At 44.3% G+C, this 16,571-nt stretch overlaps 1 protein-coding gene across 2 annotated transcripts in view; it reads left to right on the plus strand.

Annotated features, from left to right (window-relative positions):
- The first annotated feature begins 342 nt into the window (after positions 1-342).
- STK38L (serine/threonine kinase 38 like) overlaps positions 343-16,571 on the plus strand; it is a 46,004-nt gene continuing 29,775 nt past the window's right edge. Inside the window, exon 1 of one of the 2 annotated variants that reach the window (XM_071422566.1) lies at positions 343-469. The gene's annotated coding sequence lies outside the window, so the exon portion shown is untranslated. Of the gene's footprint in view, positions 470-12,513; positions 12,829-16,571 lie in introns of those variants that run through there. The other variant, XM_071422568.1, reaches the window with a different exon arrangement.

Consider the following 16,571-nt stretch of genomic DNA (forward strand, 5'->3'; position numbering starts at 1 on the left):
GAGCAGGGCCCAGGCTCTGCTCCAGGGGCCCAGCAATGGCACCAGAGGAACGGGCAGGGACTGAGCCCAGGAGGTTCCACCTGGGCAGGAGGCAGAACTTCTGTCCTGGGCAGCGACCGAGTCCGGAGAGGATGGCGAATCTCCCTCGCTGGGAATATTCCAGAACCGTCTGGACCCAATCGTGTGCCGTGCGCTCAGGGATGGCCCTGCTGGAGCAGGGCAGCAGCCGCGACAGCCCCGCTCCGCTCCCTCCCCGCCCGGTCCCTGTCCCGGGGCGCCGCCGCCGCTGGGCGGGGCGGCCGGGCAGGGGCGGGGCGGGCGGCGCGCACCGGCGGGCGCGGCCAATGGCGGAGCGGGGCTCGGCGGCGCGCGGCTCTCGCGAGAGCCGGCGGGTAAACATCGGCCCCCGCCGCGGGCCCGCCCGCTGCCATTAGCGCGGGGGCGGCGCCGCGCTCGGACCGGGCGGGAGGTGAGTCCTGAGGCGAGCGGGGTCCCGAGGGGAGCCGGGCACCCTCTGCTCCGGCGCTGCCCGCGGAAACAGCCCCGGCACGCTGTTGCTGGAGACTGGGAATCTCCCCCTGTCTCCCCTCTTTCCTCCCCCCGCACCGTGAGGCAGCAGGAGCAGCCATCGCCGTGGAGGCTGAGGGAGCGCAGCCTCAGCCTCGGCTGCGGGGACGATCGGGGGTGGCTCTGGGCTGCGGGGCAGTTCGCCCGCCTGCCCCTCGGGTGGCTCGTCCCGCAGCCCCCGGGGTGGCTCTGCCTGCAGCCCCCGGGGTGGCTTGTTCCCCTGCCACCGGCCGGGAGGCTGAGGTGCCCCCGGCGGTGTCGGTGCGGGGACCGAGGTGAGCCCGGCGCGGGGAGCAGGGCCGGGGCTGTGCGGAGACCCCGCCGGCACGGTCAGGGCTGGGCTGTACTCGTGCTACAGAACGTGGTTCTGGGCTTAAGGGTGTCCTGCCCTCTTTAGAAATAAATAAATAAATAAAGGGCCGAAATTATCTCCGTAATGCGCTTAGAAAAGCAAACAACCTTCACAAGTTTCCACTCGCGGGAGGAGCAAATCCCAAACCTTGTGCAGAGCCGGAGGAGTTGGGGGTTGAGGCCCCGTGGTTTGGCTCTCCCCGGCTCGTACTCTGTGTCTCCAGACAATTCCCATTGACTCAGGTAAAAGTTAAATGCTAGGGACTTAGTGAGGTCTCGCAGTTGTTGTTTGGTTTTACTTGATCTGGAACGCCTTGGGTTAGAATAGCAGAGCTCAGACGCGTGCCTCGCTGATGTACCTGGCTTCCTCTTGCAAAATCCACACTGGGAATAAGTGAGCCTTGCTGTAGCCTCTGAATCAAAAGCAATGCCGACGTTTCGTTTTTGTTTGGTGGTTTTTTTGTTTTTTTTTTAAGAGAAGTTTCCTGTAAGATATTTGGTGGGATGTATTGGTTTTGCTTTTACCTTCTGTTTTTACTGGTGAGCAGTGGGGTTTTTGTTGACTGTAGATGTTGGGGTTTGTCAGGTGTACTGATTCAGTGTTTTGATTACAGTTTTTAAAAGTCACTTAAAACAGAGGGATCTCGTTTATGAGTGTTTATGATGCTAATAAATCTCGCTAGAGTTGTGCCTGCTCCATAAAAAATGCCTGAATATACACAGGAATCTGAAAAATTGTTTTCATTCCTTATCCTTCAGGAATGAAAGAATATCAGCTTTTAATTTTACTCTGAAGAGTGAAAAGAAATAGGAGCCCACAGGCTACTGACCTGAGAAGTGACGATCAGTGGGCACCCTCATTGCATTTGAGAAATCTGTTACTGTATCCAGTAGAATTGCTGCAGTTTTACCTTCTGTGCCATATGTAGACATGTTTTCCTGGCTTTGTTAAGAAATGTCTTGGATAGGAAAAGTCAAATTTGCATAGCTCTGTGGACTCATTTGTTTTTCATAATGTACATGGCATACTATATGTTCGATTTAAATATTTTTGCTTAACAGAGCTTAAAAAATTCTAAACACTTATTTCTCAAACATTTCAGGGGAAAACAAATCCCAAGCCACTAGCTAAGCAGTATTTAGAGGCAAATATTTATGGAGGACAGGTATCATGCTTTTCTTCAGAAAGTTAGTCTGTCTTAAAAATACAAACAGCAAATGCATACCCCGTCATTAACTTGCAGCGGACTTGGACCAGGCCTATGGTCTTGGTGAGGGAACGTTCCCAGGAGAACAGAAATTTTGGGTTTCAGTCAGATGATCTGTTGTGGACCTGCTTGTGTGAGCTGACCTCGGGTGGTCTGATCTGCAGTGGAGTCCCTGGTGGGGCTCTCCTGGCTTGGAGCAATATGGGATGTCACACTGGAGTTCAGTGCGTGTGGCTAAGATGTGCTCACCTGTTCTTTCTCAGGAGTTCTCTGTTGCCCCCCCTTGGCTCATCTGTCTTTTTGTCCCCAAACTTTGAATGGTGGGGGGGAGTTTTTTAATCATTTAGGTTACTGCTGTAGTTTGGGATGGCTCTTGAATCCTGTGGTGACCACAAGGAGCTTAGTCACTGTCTGTGTCCTCTGCATCTGTCTAGGCAGTGAGTTTGTCTTGCTTTCAAAGCTTATCTCCTCCCTACAGATTCAGCTTTTGCTCAGTCCATGTTTATTCCAATAAAAATGTTGTTCTCCCCACCAAGTTTAAGCTGAGCGTTAGTTAAAATGTGAAGCCAGTTGATAAACTTTGATATTTGTATTCCAGGAGGTGCAGGGTAGACATGGAAATTGCAATGAAAAGAATTGCTTCTCTGAATGCAGTATTCATCAGCACAAAGCCTGCTAAGCTGATATTATATGGTAAATGGTTTGCTTTTAGTCTCCCAGAAAGAGGCTTTGTGTCTTAGGGTAATGGCAGTTGACATAAATCAAACATACAATTGTCCACAAAATCATTTAATCTTCTCTTGTTGCTCGTTTTAACATATAGCTGCACTTAGAGCAGACCTGCCACTGGTGGTAATTGCATTGCTGTGCCTTGAAAATATGGGTTTGATAAATAACTGGAGTCTAATTTTTGAGATGGGTTGGTGCAGAATTTTTCCAAGTCTGGTGATTAAATAACAGCTTTTGTTGTGCAAAAAATTGTTATACTGGGGTAAGCCAATTTAATATTGTGGGGTAGGAACTCAGGGAAGAGTTATTTATTTCATGTTATGAATTTAAATAGTGAACTGTATTTAAGGTGGCAGGGTCTTGTCTGGAAGACTCAGAAATGAGTTGTCAAATGCAGCAGAGCAGACTTTATAATTTGATTGGTACAGAAGATTCTGCAAATCTGTAGTTTAAAACTACAGAATAACTTCAGCAGTCCCACTGCTCCAGTATTTGCATGTAATAGAACATTTTCCTCTTAACAATATAAAACAAAAGAGGAAGTAGGGGAAGAAATAAATGATCAAGAAAAAATCAGTTTCCTTGACATAAATAATTTGAAGCATTACTAGTATGGGAAGCATTGAAGTGGGCAGTTGTTGTAGTTAACACTGCCTTACTTGTGAAATAAGGTAATCTTGTAAGGCATGCATTGATATATCATTAAATACCTGTTACAGATTAAAAAAGCAAAGGAAATGGTGGATCAGGAAAGAATATAAACTTTTATGCTTCAAGTAGCTGATTTTCTGATTTCTTGGTAATTTAGGTGTTGGATTTTGTATGCTGGTATGCACTGTAGACCTGAAACTTAGTTTGTGTTGTGTGTCTTTAATATTTATACCTACAGACTTGCAAATTTGTTAGCGGACCTGTGGTTTCATGAGAGTTACAACTGGTCAGAATGTGAAGAAAAGAGACTTAGAATTTGGAAGACTGTTTCTATGGGATTTTGATTGTCTAAGGAACAGTTGTCTTTATGTTTTTACTAGTAAAAAGAGTGGTGGTTGATTAAAATGGTAGCCTGGGTTTATGGGATTTCAGAAGAGTGAGAATGTCCTGAAGTAGTAAAAAGGGAATCAACTCTTCACCTTTTAGTAACAGGGAGCAGTCATGATGAAGTAATAGTTTGGTGTGTGCAGGTTGTGCAAACAAATAAAGTTTATCAAAGGTGACAGAATTTATGGGAGGGAGGAAGTAAAGGGATAACTCAAACCTGTATGGGAGAGGAAGAGTGTTTACTGTACTGCAACTTATATTAGCTATGTCTCTTATGTTCCAGAGTTTGAGCCTGTGATCACTGACATGCTGTAGAGGAGCTCCAGTCTTAGCAAAGACCTTGGCATATTGGAGTGTGTTAAATTTCCTTCCACAGAAGGGGAAACAAAAAATATTTTTCTTGTCTTTGACCAGATGAAAGGTTGTGAAACCTTTTTCTACTCTGTGTAATAAAGAGAGCTGTTTACAATTCTGAGAGCACTGTGTGTAATGTCACATTAAGTACTGCATTTATAAAATGTGCCAAGGTATTTTAGCAATTAAATCTCCTGGTAGGAAAACAAAACCCAGCTGACCATCCCCAGACAAACCCTTGGAAAACCTGGCCTTCCCAGAAAGCTGTACTTGGTTGAAAGCCCTTTTTATGAGCCACTGTAGTAGAATAATGCGTATGAGAAACACAGTTGTGCATCAGTTGGTTGCAGTTAAAATGAAGATATTGGGTCACACCAAAGCATAGGAATGGCAAAGGCACTCAGCTTTGTACACAGGGGCATACAGAACTTCCATTCCCATAGCCAAGGGATGAGGAAGGAATGAAAGTCATCGCTTCAGTAGGACACCTGACTACCCTCAATGGCTGCTGAAGGCAGAAACAGCAAAGCAAAGGGGCTTGGCAGGAGCAGCTTGTCACAAGTGGGGATCTGTGTGTGCTTAGGGGGCTCTGCTGGTGGTACAGACTCCATGTCCCTGTTGCAACAGAGAGGGAGACAGCTTCTTGGCATGCTTGTGCTGTGCCATGACCTTCCTCCAGGATCACTGAGAACCCCCCAAAAGACAGCTGGGGCCTCTTCCTGCCAGATCACTGCCACTCTGGAGAGTCTTGAGTCTGTTCTGTGGGTAAAAAGTCTCAGTGGTTTTTTATGACTTTACTGGTAAAAACCTGCTTACATCTGAACTGATAGGTAAATTCCAAAGGATATTTCCTTGTCTGCAGGAGGGCTGTTGTGTACAACCAGCCAAGATGTGGATGGCCTCACCACAGAACCCTTTACTTGGGATTAGATGTCTTAGATTTCCATGGATCACATCTGCACACAGAGGAGGGAACAGGATGCAGGGATCCCAGTGTTGCCCCTTCATTACCCAGGGCAGAGCTGCCTCTTTGGCTGATGAGCTAGATTTGAACCAGACTCAGGAGAAGGCAGGGCTGGTTCACAGGCTTCCACTATTTCCCATAAAAACTGAGGAAAACCTTTCCTTTCAGGAGAAATTCCCTTTTCCCAGATCAGCCCAGTAGAAATGGCAGACCTTAGACCAATGGCATCAGGCTCCTTTTGTATATTGGAAAAGTGTTTATTACAGACATTTCTTAAAATTTGTTTTAATTACTTTTTACAATGAGCAGTTGCATAATGTGTTCCCTGCCCTTCCCTCTTGCTGGTGCCTTATAAGGGAGGTAACCAGAATGGCAGCCAAATATCAGCCTGATGATGAAAGAATTGTTCCACTTAAAATGTCACTAATTTTTAGCCTGCTGAGTCCTGTATGAAGAGGAAAGCTTACATTAGTAGCTCCCCAGACAAAAACATTGCACTGCATTGTTTAAAGACAGCTGTTGTTTCTTACAACAGCTGAAGTTGAAGACTGCTCTGTTCTGTGCTCTGTGGCATTCACAGAGCAGGAAAGGAGAACAAATTTTATCACAAGGTAAGGATTTAGTGGGAGTACCTGTGTCTTCAAACAGTAGCAACTGGATATGTAGAATGAAGGCTGTTTAACAGTAATTAAAAGTGTAATTTAACAAGCTGTAAAATCTGGAACTATAAGGGAATTTTGTGTTCTGCATACAAGGTTCTCTGTGGGATGTGGGACGCAGTCATTCAGCAGTGAGAGCCATGGCTGGTACAGACAGGTAACAGGCAGCTGTTAAAGCACATTCCCATGCAGTGGAGTAATGGCTGTGGCTTATCAGACACTGGTGTAGCAAATACTCTTGGTGAGACTCAGCAAGGCAGTTTAAAAGGCTGGGAGAGCTGGGATTGGTCAGCCTGGGGAAGAGAAGTTTTTGGGGTGACCTCATTGTGGCCTTGCAGTGCCTGAAGGGAGCCCACAGGAAGGATGGAAAGAGGGCCTGGAGTGACAAGGGGCAATGGCTCCAAAGTGACAGAGGGGAGGTTTAGATTGGATATGAGGAAAAAACTGTCCCTGTGAGGGTGGTGAGGCCCTGGCGCAGGTTGCTCAGAGAAGCTGTGGCTGCCCCATTCCTGGCAATGTTCCAGGTTGGATGGGGCTCTGAGCAAGCTGGGATAGTGGCAGGTGTTCCTGCCCATGGCAGGGGGCTGGAATTGGATGTTCTTTAAGGTCCCTTCCAACCCAGCCAGTCTGAGATTCTCTCAAGTAAGGCTGCCTTGTGGTGCACATCCTGTAGTTGCGTGTCTTGGAAGGCAGTCACGTGCATCACAGCAAATTCCAACTTTCTAGATAAGGTGAAAGAAAGGAATTGTGTAATTTCTGGTGTCATTAACTTGCATCTTTGTCACTGGTTTTTATTGGTTTTGTTTGTGCTTGGTTGGTTCCACTAAAGTGATAAAGAGCTCTGGTTGAACAGGTGTGTGGCTGTTCTTTGACTGACTTGCCATATTTCACTTGTGTAAATCAGAAGTTTTATTGTGCCTAAGGAAAATTTCTCTTGCTAAACTGATCTGTCTACTGATAGTTTAATTTATTGCCTTCACTTCATGAAATTAGTTATAGCATGTATCTACATTTCCATGAATGCTGTAGGAAAGGAAATATTAATATTCAGGTTTATTGGGGAGGAGAGGAGAGAAACAAACCAACCCTGGTGATATTGTAAGCACAGTATCTAGTAAAGTCTTATTGTTTAGTCCTTCCCCAATCTTCACAGCCTTAGGTAGTCTTAGGAAGTAGTGACTGAGGGCAGAGAATTGAGGTTTATTAAAGCAGGAATTCTTCATGAATTCATCTCTCAAATCTCCTGTGAACAAAGAATATAAATGACCACTTTATGTTGAAGTGTGTTAGATGGTTCCCCTTATGGTTAATTATTGTATGGACACTCCTGCTCTGTGTTTAATTTAACAGAGAAGGAGAGATCATATAAAGTCTGCACCACTTGAGCATCTTAGCCCACTTGTAGTCTGGATATGGTGACCTCACTGCACAATTGCCTAAGCAGCAATTAGAAACTTTCCTGTGGGGTAATTTTTTCCTTTAAAAAAAAAAAAAAAAAAAACAAAAAAAACCCAAACAGACAAAAAAAAAAAAATCCTGCAAGAATTATGTTAAGAACACCTGGAATAATCCCGTGTAAGTTGCTTATTCTTTGTGAAATCCAAGTGAAGTTGAAGTTGGACAAAATGCCAATAAGCAACAGAGGCTGAGGCTGTGGTTCCCAAGCCCAGTGAACCCCAGACTGCTGTCAAGGCTCAGCACATTCTCAGTCCATCATCCACCTCCCAGGCCTCTGCACCATGGGTTGGATATCACTAAGTTATGATGAGCTGTGGTGGTAGGAACGAGCATCTTCAGAAATAGTTTCAGTTAGGGGATTGAATTGCAGGAAGATTTTTGAGAAGGAGATCTGGAGAAACAATACCAGTTGTTTGGGAGATGAAGAGAATACAGAAGGGAATTCTTCTGCCTGTTAAATCTTTTTCTTCTCTTTTCTTCTTGTCTTTTTTTTTCCTGAGCCTGTGATAAAGGGAAAAGAACAAAGTGGAATGCTTTAAATTGTCAAGCTTTGCTGGCAAATCTTCAAAGAAATTGGAAAATTTTTTACCTTTCTTATATTGCGCCAGTTCTTGACTGCTCTAGTTCTCAGTAATTAACAGTGTTTACAGGCAACATTCACCCATTCCTTCAAGAGGAAGGAACACACTGAAGTCACTGTGAGCCCCATGTGCAAGGCTGTCTCCAATATTTGAGGCCAGGCAGTATGGTAGTGCTACAGGAGAACAAATCTGTGGGATGAGTCCTTGGATTCCAGCTGTGCTGGTGTGCTAGTCACATACAGAGGTGTCCAGGTGAGGATTAGAATGTGTTTACCAGCTAATCAGTTTGAGCAGGTAAATTCTGGCCCTTCCAATGGGTTGGTTGTACCTGGCATGTAATTTAGATGCAAGTGAACTTGTATGAAAGTTTCTTGTGACAGGAATGATGATGTGTGCTCTTGTCTTCCCAGCCTTGCTCTGGGCTTTATCACGATGAGGAGTGTGAAATGAATGCCATTCTGATATGATCAGTGCAGAGAATTTCAGGCCATGGCTGTGTCAGTGGGCTTGACCAGTATGTGGCTATTTCAGTTAATGTATTTCAGCTCTAATCCAAATTCCTTCCATGGGGATTGGTGGTGCTGTTGCTGCTGTAGAGTGACCTAAAGGAACTTTCCACTTGTTTTTTCAGGAGGCATCTGAGTACAACCTGCCCTGCTCCCTGCTCCCAGGTCAGGCTGGAAGCATTGTAAGCATTGTCTCTGGCAGCTGGGGCTCATTCATAACTCCAGAGTCTTAGGCTCACACTTGGATACCTTTAAGCCCCATTTAATCCCAGAGGACACCTGATTCACATGAACTGACTGCTTTTGCTCTCAGACACGTAAGCCACTTTTGTAGTGGCACATGAAAAAAGCAAGAACAAATCCCTTTCAGAGTTCAGGAGAAAGAGGTGAACATTGTATCACCAAAACCAGGGAAGAGAGAATTTCTCCTGTCTGAATACACGCTGACCTACAGCACTGACTGGAGCTGCTGCTCATAGCTTGTGCTGCAGCCTGGCTGCTAACAGAATAACTTTGCTGAGCACCTCTGCTGCAAAGAGGTTCCTTGGAGCCTGCCAGAAATACTGCTGCCTTCACCTTTGGTCCTCAGTAAGATACAAAACTCTGGCCTTTGTGAGGGTACAAAGAAGAAATATGCTTGCCCTTTTTATGTTCAAATAAGCAAAATAATGTTCTGCTCTGTAAAATAATCTTTACAGTCAAAAGGAACACTGGGGGAACGACCAATAGATACACATATTTTTTTAATGTGTACTTTGGATCACTGCATTTGAAAGGATTGAAATCATAGTGGAAAGTCACAAAAGAAAAAGGAAGTAATTATGAAATAATTGAGGGGGGGGGAAATTGTTATACTGTAATAAAGATAAGTAGTTTTAGCTAATTTTCTCTCTGCCTTTTTTGTTAAACAAGCAGCAATATTTTGAAAGCAAATTTCAGTTTTGTTTATGGTTCAGCCCAGTTTCAGGTGTTGACCCCCAGGCACAGAATGAGCTTGTGCTGCTTGGGGAGCAAGGGCTGCAAGAGAAGAATTATAATGAGAGTTTTGCTTTAAGAAAAAAAATCCAAGAAACTGAAGCTGTTAGTGTTGTTTGTATTTTTATCTTGTAGAAGCTAATTTTTGAAATGAGTCCTGACAGTGTCTTTCTTATTTCTCTATGCTTGTAATTTTCTCAGTCTGAGAACCAGAGCATAAATGTATTTTCTTGGTTCTTTTCCTGAAGTGCTCCTCATCAGTTGTGTCATCTTTAAAGATGTACAGACTGAGAAGACAAAAGCTTCTCTATCCTTACTTAGGACATTAGGGAGAGTGAATCTGCATCTGCCTGTGTGCAGCTGGAGAATGCAGTTGCAGGATGAGATTTTCTCAAGTCACTGTGGAATCCTAGTGCTTTCCCTCCCTCACTTGCACGCCGAGGCAAGGCTGGGTTTTGCCACAAAGGCTGGTTAATTAAGGACCACCCACCCCCCTTCTCCTTGAATCCTAACGTAAATCCTCCTCAGATACTGCAAACTGGGAAACCCCAAGCAGGAGCATTGCAGCTCCAGCTCCATATTTGTCTTGGATGGAAGGCCAGACTCCTGTCTGGAACATCTGAATCGGTGCTTTGGGTGCAGCTTCCTTCCTTCAGGGGTGGGGATGATCTTGTCAGCAAAGCACCTGTTTTACAAGATGAAGTCACTGACACGAGTGGGCTGCCAGTATTTATGTACATCAAGGCAGGGAAACAGGAGCTTTTTGTCCTGTGCTGCAGCAAGCACCTGCCTTTGCTTTCCCTTCCTTGGGTCGATCAGGAAGGTAGTTTATGCTTGACCCTGACTTAAATGAAATAAAATTTTGCTAAGGAAGCTTTACTGAATGCATTCCAATGGCTTTCCAGATTAATGGCATTGACTAATGTGTGAATAAAAGAAACAGCTAAGAATTTCTTGTAATTCTTGATTTCCTTTGGTACCTCAGTCAATGCTAATTCTAACCAAGAAGCCTCTTTTTTTGATAAATCTATTCCCATATTGAATTTGGTGATTTAATTCTCATCAGTTTTGAGGGAGAGGGGACTGACAAAGAATAATCCTGCCTCTGTTGTGGATACTTGGGATGTTATTTAAGTGCTAGGCAGATATGGGTGTGCTGAGATGCTTTTCACGAGTGCTTTTTCAATATTGAAATGTGGTGCTCTTTGAGGTACTGACCACATTTGACCTTGTGTTCTTCACAGGCATTGTTCAATCAGTTTAGCAGCTGTTTACAAAGCACCAAAATTCAGAAGGCTTTCATCTCTGAATGAAACACATTCTTTTTTGCTCAACTTGGCATCTCTGAATTTACTGAGCAGCACCAATCCCCTAATATTGTGTGATTAGATTCAGTTACCTTGTGCCATCCCAAAAAGTTCCAGTTAATTAATGGAATCGAGTGATGCTTTCAAAGCTATTGCTCTGAATTGTGACACATCCAGCTAAAATTACTTTGTTTTCTTAAAGCAGAGTCTAAAATATTGTTACTTAGTTTTCTAAATTTGGCTCCCTTGCTTCATGCCCTTTTACTGGCAAGATACAAGCAAATGCAACTAATGATTGATTTCTTTGAAATGAGGTGGTTGGTTCAAGGGGAACCTCTGCTTCTGTGCTAAATTTTCTTAAAGAAAAATGCTTATGAGCTCTGAAACTTCTGTTGGCTCCAGAAAGAAATACAGTTAGAATGTGGGATGGGAATATTCCTGCTCTCCTTTTGCATGGTTCTAGCATGTTGGAAGCCAGTCGGTCTTGGGCTTTACTACTGGTAAAGTGTTGGATTTTAGGTATTACTTAAAGGAATACTTAGATTAGTTCATATTTAGCAAAAATGCACTGGGATGCTTCCACAAAAGATGCTGGTAAAAACAATTTGTGTTTTGAAGGAGAGTGCTATTTTGAGGGAGAACAATCCTTTTTCCCTACCTTATTCAGTCCTTGGCCTTCAGATTGGTATCAACAAAGGAAGTGACTCTTACAGATGCTTTTGTAATGTGGTTCCTAATTTGCTGAGAGCTGGACTGAGATCCTTTGACTCATTTCACGTAAGCCACCAAAGAGCTGTTTCCAGTTACTGCCTGGACCAGGTCTTGGAGCTGAAAGATGCCATCTCTGCCTGCCAGCCATGCCTCACAAGGATCATAACAACTTGCATTTCAAATATTTCAACATGATAATTCAGCCTTTGAAGTTTTGGCACCTATTTGGCAAGGGATGTCTCCAAAGAGGTATTTTTAGCAAACACTATATATAGAGCCTCAGATCTTCATCTTCTTTCTTTATGTGAAGAATATTTTTACCGTCTGTGAGGTGCCCAGAGTTAAAGGCTGTAAAAATGACAAGATGCTCAAGCCACAGTTGGATTCAATGTGTCTTAAATTTGGTGGGAGCTGTGCCTATCCACATTACAGACTTGCCTGGCCCTCTTCTGCCAGAGGGTCCAGTGTCCTGTGGTGCAGATGGGAATGAGGGATGCCACCTATTTTGTTTGCTTCACTGGGCTTTTGGAGCATAACTTAACTGAAAGTGAAATCTGTTTGCTGTAGGACTGTTTACTGAGGATGAATCTCTAAAGGTGCTTGAGAAGGCTGTTGCAGGCATGGCCAACAGTTAGAGGCTTTGGAGATTATGAGGAGAAGCCAACTGCAAAATCCAAAGACTCATTCCAGATATTCTCAGCACAATGAGAGTTGGCATTGTGTCAGATGCCAGGCAGGATTCATCTACTTGGCCTTGGGTGTTTAAAAGTTGGACATCTTAACCATCCTGGGTGCTCAGTGGACTTGGAGAAGCACTGGGAGGAGATGTTTGCTTCTGCCTCCTGCAAGGGTGACTACAGTTGGAAAAAATGGGTGCAGGGAAGGCCTGGGTGGACTTGCAGTTGTGCTGCCTGGACTATCACACCCTGATACTGCTGTGTGACTTCTGAGTAGCTCCCTGGAGCAGGTGAAATGTCAACAATAACAGGATCTAGTGGGTTCTCTTTTGTTAAATATCCCTGCAGGTGCAAGCAAGAACTTGTGAATTCCCAGCCTCCTTTTGTTTTGCCAGCAGAGTGGTCAGGATCTGTTTGTTTTTCTCCAGAAGAGCGTGAAGAATGTGCTCCCTCAACAGCAGCTGAGAGCCCCAGGGCTCCTGTGATCCTCTGCAGTTGCACCTCTGAAAAATCCCCGGGCTCAGGTCAACTGAACTTTTTCTTCTGTTTCCTGCTGTAATTCTAGATTTTCCCATAGTTCATTGTGGCATTTAGTGTTAAAAATAGGATTCCATAAAGCATTTTTATGTTCCTGAAGTGCACACACTTTATTTTTCAAACGTGTATCTGTGTGAAGCCTTGCCAGAGGAGCAGCGTGTCTTTGCCCAGCGCTGACCTGATCTGACTGTAATACTAAACTCAAGGTGAGATTCAGGACTAATGCACTCATTCTGTGTCTCAGCTCTTCCTTAAGGTTTTTGGCAGCTTCTGCAAGTTACTCTTTGTGCCTCAGACACCTGTGCTGCATAGTTAACTTTTGATTTAATTTATTTTTTGGTGGCTCTGATTAATTTTGTTATGCCTTGCTTTTTGCATTTCTGAAATCAGACTGAAATTGTCTGCATTTTTTGAGAACTGTATGTGGCAAGTGCTGTGTCAGCATGTGTGGCTCACCATCCCTGGAAGTGTTCAAGAAATTATTTTAGTTGGCACTTTATGCTGTGGTTGAGTTGATGTGGCAGCGTTTGGTCAAGGACTGGACTTGATCTTGCAGGTCTTTTCCAACCATGATGGCTCTAGGATTCTCTGCTTTCTTGGATAAATTTCTGCTACTACATGGAAGGGGTCTGTTCCCTACAGGCTGCTGCAGATACTTGTTACAAGTCAGGGATCTTCCCTTGCTTGTTCACCTTCAAAATCCTGCCAGGACTGAAGGCTGGGTTTACTTCATTTCCTTCTCAATCCAGGTGATACAGTTGCCAGCTTGCATTATCAAGATCATGTGTTTTATGTTTCAGTTTTGCAAAGTACCTCCAGATCTGGTTGGAAAATATTTTCAAGGGGCAAAACATAATTTGCTTGAAGCCTGGGTGGAAGGTACATGGCACAGGGAAGCATACAGAAGGTACATGGCACAGGAAGCAACAGAATAAAGCCTGCAGCTCCAGTTCATTGCAAGATGGAGATCCTTTCTGGCATTATTAACACAAGGGATAACCCAGAGGAGAGGAAAGCAGCTTGAGGCTTGCTGGCAACCCCAAGAGACCTTTGCAGCTTTGAGCATGCTGGGAAGAGGGAGGGCACACCTTCCCTCCTGGAGGCTGCCAGCAGAGCAGCTTCCCTGTGCTTTCAGGATTTGCCGAAATTTCCATAATTTATTTTGCCAAATTTTACTCAAGGGGATTTAAAAAAAAAAAAAGGTGGACTAGCCTCCAGATCATGCTTCCAACCCTGAGTTACCATCTTAGATCTGGGGAGAGTAATGAATTTTTTATTATGGATCTAGGCTAGGGAGGTAGGGCTCAGTATCAATGGAACATAATCTGTGGAGTAAAAAGTGCTAGTTTCTCCCAGACCTTTTCTGACTGCCAGGGGTAGTTCTAAAATAAGGGCTTTCACTTGCTTTTCATTTTGTAAATGAGTGCAAGTTAAAATATATTTTAAGGCTCAATTGAAGCAATAATTAATCATCTGAGGAATCACAGATGTAAATGTTTTTAATTCTGTGCTAATACTACTTTATTGGACTACTTTTTCTTTGTTTTTTGTGCTCCTTACATTTTCAGAAGAGAAGAGAATAGTGCAGAGCGGCTGCTTCCTTGTGATTTGTGAAACTGGGACATGTTCTCTCTTACGCTGTGCTATATCAGTGTGACAAACCACATCCCTGATATTGCGTGTGGCTTTACTGGGAAACTGTAAAACTCTCCAAAGGTTGCTTACTTATCAGTGCTTTAAAAGCAGCTGATTAATGTTATTTGCATGTGAGCAACAGAATATGTAAACATTGACTGGAGAGTCATTGGAGGAATGCTCTCAGCTGGACTCACAAGAGCAGCATTTCTCCAAGGCTGCTGGAGCTCAGCTTGGAAATGCTATCACCAAATTTGGCCTCTTGCAGAGCATTGATATTCAGTGTCCTTCCTGTTGCTCATTCCCATATATTTTTCCCCTGTTTCTGAATTCACGGTGGGATTTCACCCCTATCTTTGGAACAGTGCAAGCTGTCTCAGGTGCTTATCTTGCCACACGCCCTTCCAAACCCACAATATACATACCCATGCTTGGCTGCAGCCCTCAAATGGGCAGCTCACACAAGTGCACTTAAAAAGGAGGGCCCACATGTGTCATATGTTTTAAGTGAAATAATGAATTTTCAGAATGAATTAATAACTTCTTAATACTTAAGACCCCAGTCTTTTGTGCCTGTGAACTCCTTAAGCCTCCTAACATGATCTGCTGGCTACAGGAATGGTGTTTGCTTTCTTGTAGGGTGACTGAGGCACACCCTAAGTACATGTTTTCTTTTTCTTTCTGTATGGTTTGTTTTTGCACATAGGAAATAAAATAGAATCCAGATCATCTGTTACTTAATGCAGTTTCTTGTGCTGTAGCCACAAGAGCATCCTTCCTCTGTGCATACATCATCTGCAATTAAAAACAGAAAACTCCAGATATTCACTACTTCAATGCTTGCATCACTGGCAAATGACAGAGACTTAAAGTGGTTTTATTCTGCAGGATTTGTGCACTTCAAGTCACCATTAGAGGCTTTGTTAGGGATACCTGAGCAGGCAACTCTTCTGGGAGAGTGGTTGAATAGACTGAGAGGAGATGCGTTAAGGAATGAGTGAGAAATTAGGATGGGCCTTTAAGTGGATGTTCCTGATGTGTTCCCATAGATCAGGTACTGGGCATTGCGTTAAGTGTTTGAGTGGCCATAGAACTATTCAGATTCAAGTACAGGTTGTGTCTGTGTGTGCTGCAGGGTGGGCTTCTGCTGCAGCTCAGCATTGCTGTTGGAGCTTGCTGTCCATGCTGGGCTTTGCTGAGCGTGCTGGAAGCAAGCAGTGCCTCAGGAGAGTTTGGGAGAGCTCACAAGGCAAATGGGAGCAGCACATGGTACAAATCCCTCCTGGACGTTGTAAATGTGACTGGGGTAATCCATGGGGAGTGCAGCACATGGATGGGTGCTCAGCTGTTCATCATGATTAGCCTCACCTTGACCACTCCCATCAGAATCAAATGGTTTGTGTTCTGTACTGTTGCAGGCTGAAGAGAAGGGAATGTCAGAAAGTACTTACAGCCTGTGGTTTGAGAGCTTTGCACAGCTCTCCTCTTCACCAGCCCATTTCCAAAGGGAGCCAGCCAAAGTGGGGGCAAGAGGGATGTGACTCATTGGTGAGAGTCATTGTTTGTATAACAGTTGCCACTGTGGGGCTCTGGGCTTTCTGTTGCACCCAATGTGACATAAATGGCCTCTGTCCAAAGGGACAGCCCTGTACTCCCACTGCCACAAGTGTATCCAAACTTTACTGGGATGTAGTCCAAGTCTGGCTGCCTGCAAAAGGGACAGTGCTGTTCTCCCCCTTGTCCTCTGTGCCTGTCCCTATTTAATTGCTCCTCTTTCACTGAATTTGTGGAGTTGGAGGATGGGACAAACCAATTTGCTGATCTTATGGAAGAGTGGTCTCCTTTTCACGAGAGCATTGGCTGGTTGGTAGCTTAATTCTGTCTGGCTGCTGAGGTGCCCGAACTGGACTGTGGCTGCATTATTAGGAAAACTGTAGGAATGTGTGGCTGGGACTTGAGGGATCAGCTCAGTGGAGAGGAAGGGACTTTGTTGTAGCCCTGGCTGCTGAGAATTTTCTTGTCTTTCTAAGAACCAATTGTATACCTGCACTGACAAGTCCTTGAAGCAGCACTTGGCAGCAATTCCTGTCCTTTCTGTGTAAAGGCCTTGAGCATAGGGCCCATGCCCATAAGGAAATGTTAATGTTAAATAATATTTCAAAAGTGGAAATGATCTCATTCTTCCTACGGCATATTTGGGTTTTTCTCTGGTTACTATTTATGGGAAATAGCTGCTTGTATGCAATTTGTCAAGCAATTCAGATCACTGCCTGAAAGTAGCCTTTATTTGCCACTCCACCAGTCTCCATCTTGA

This window comes from Agelaius tricolor, unplaced genomic scaffold (assembly GCF_023055355.1).
Source record: "Agelaius tricolor isolate 1412-34295 unplaced genomic scaffold, bAgeTri1.0.p SCAF_3, whole genome shotgun sequence".
Classification (NCBI taxonomy): Eukaryota; Metazoa; Chordata; class Aves; order Passeriformes; family Icteridae; genus Agelaius; species Agelaius tricolor.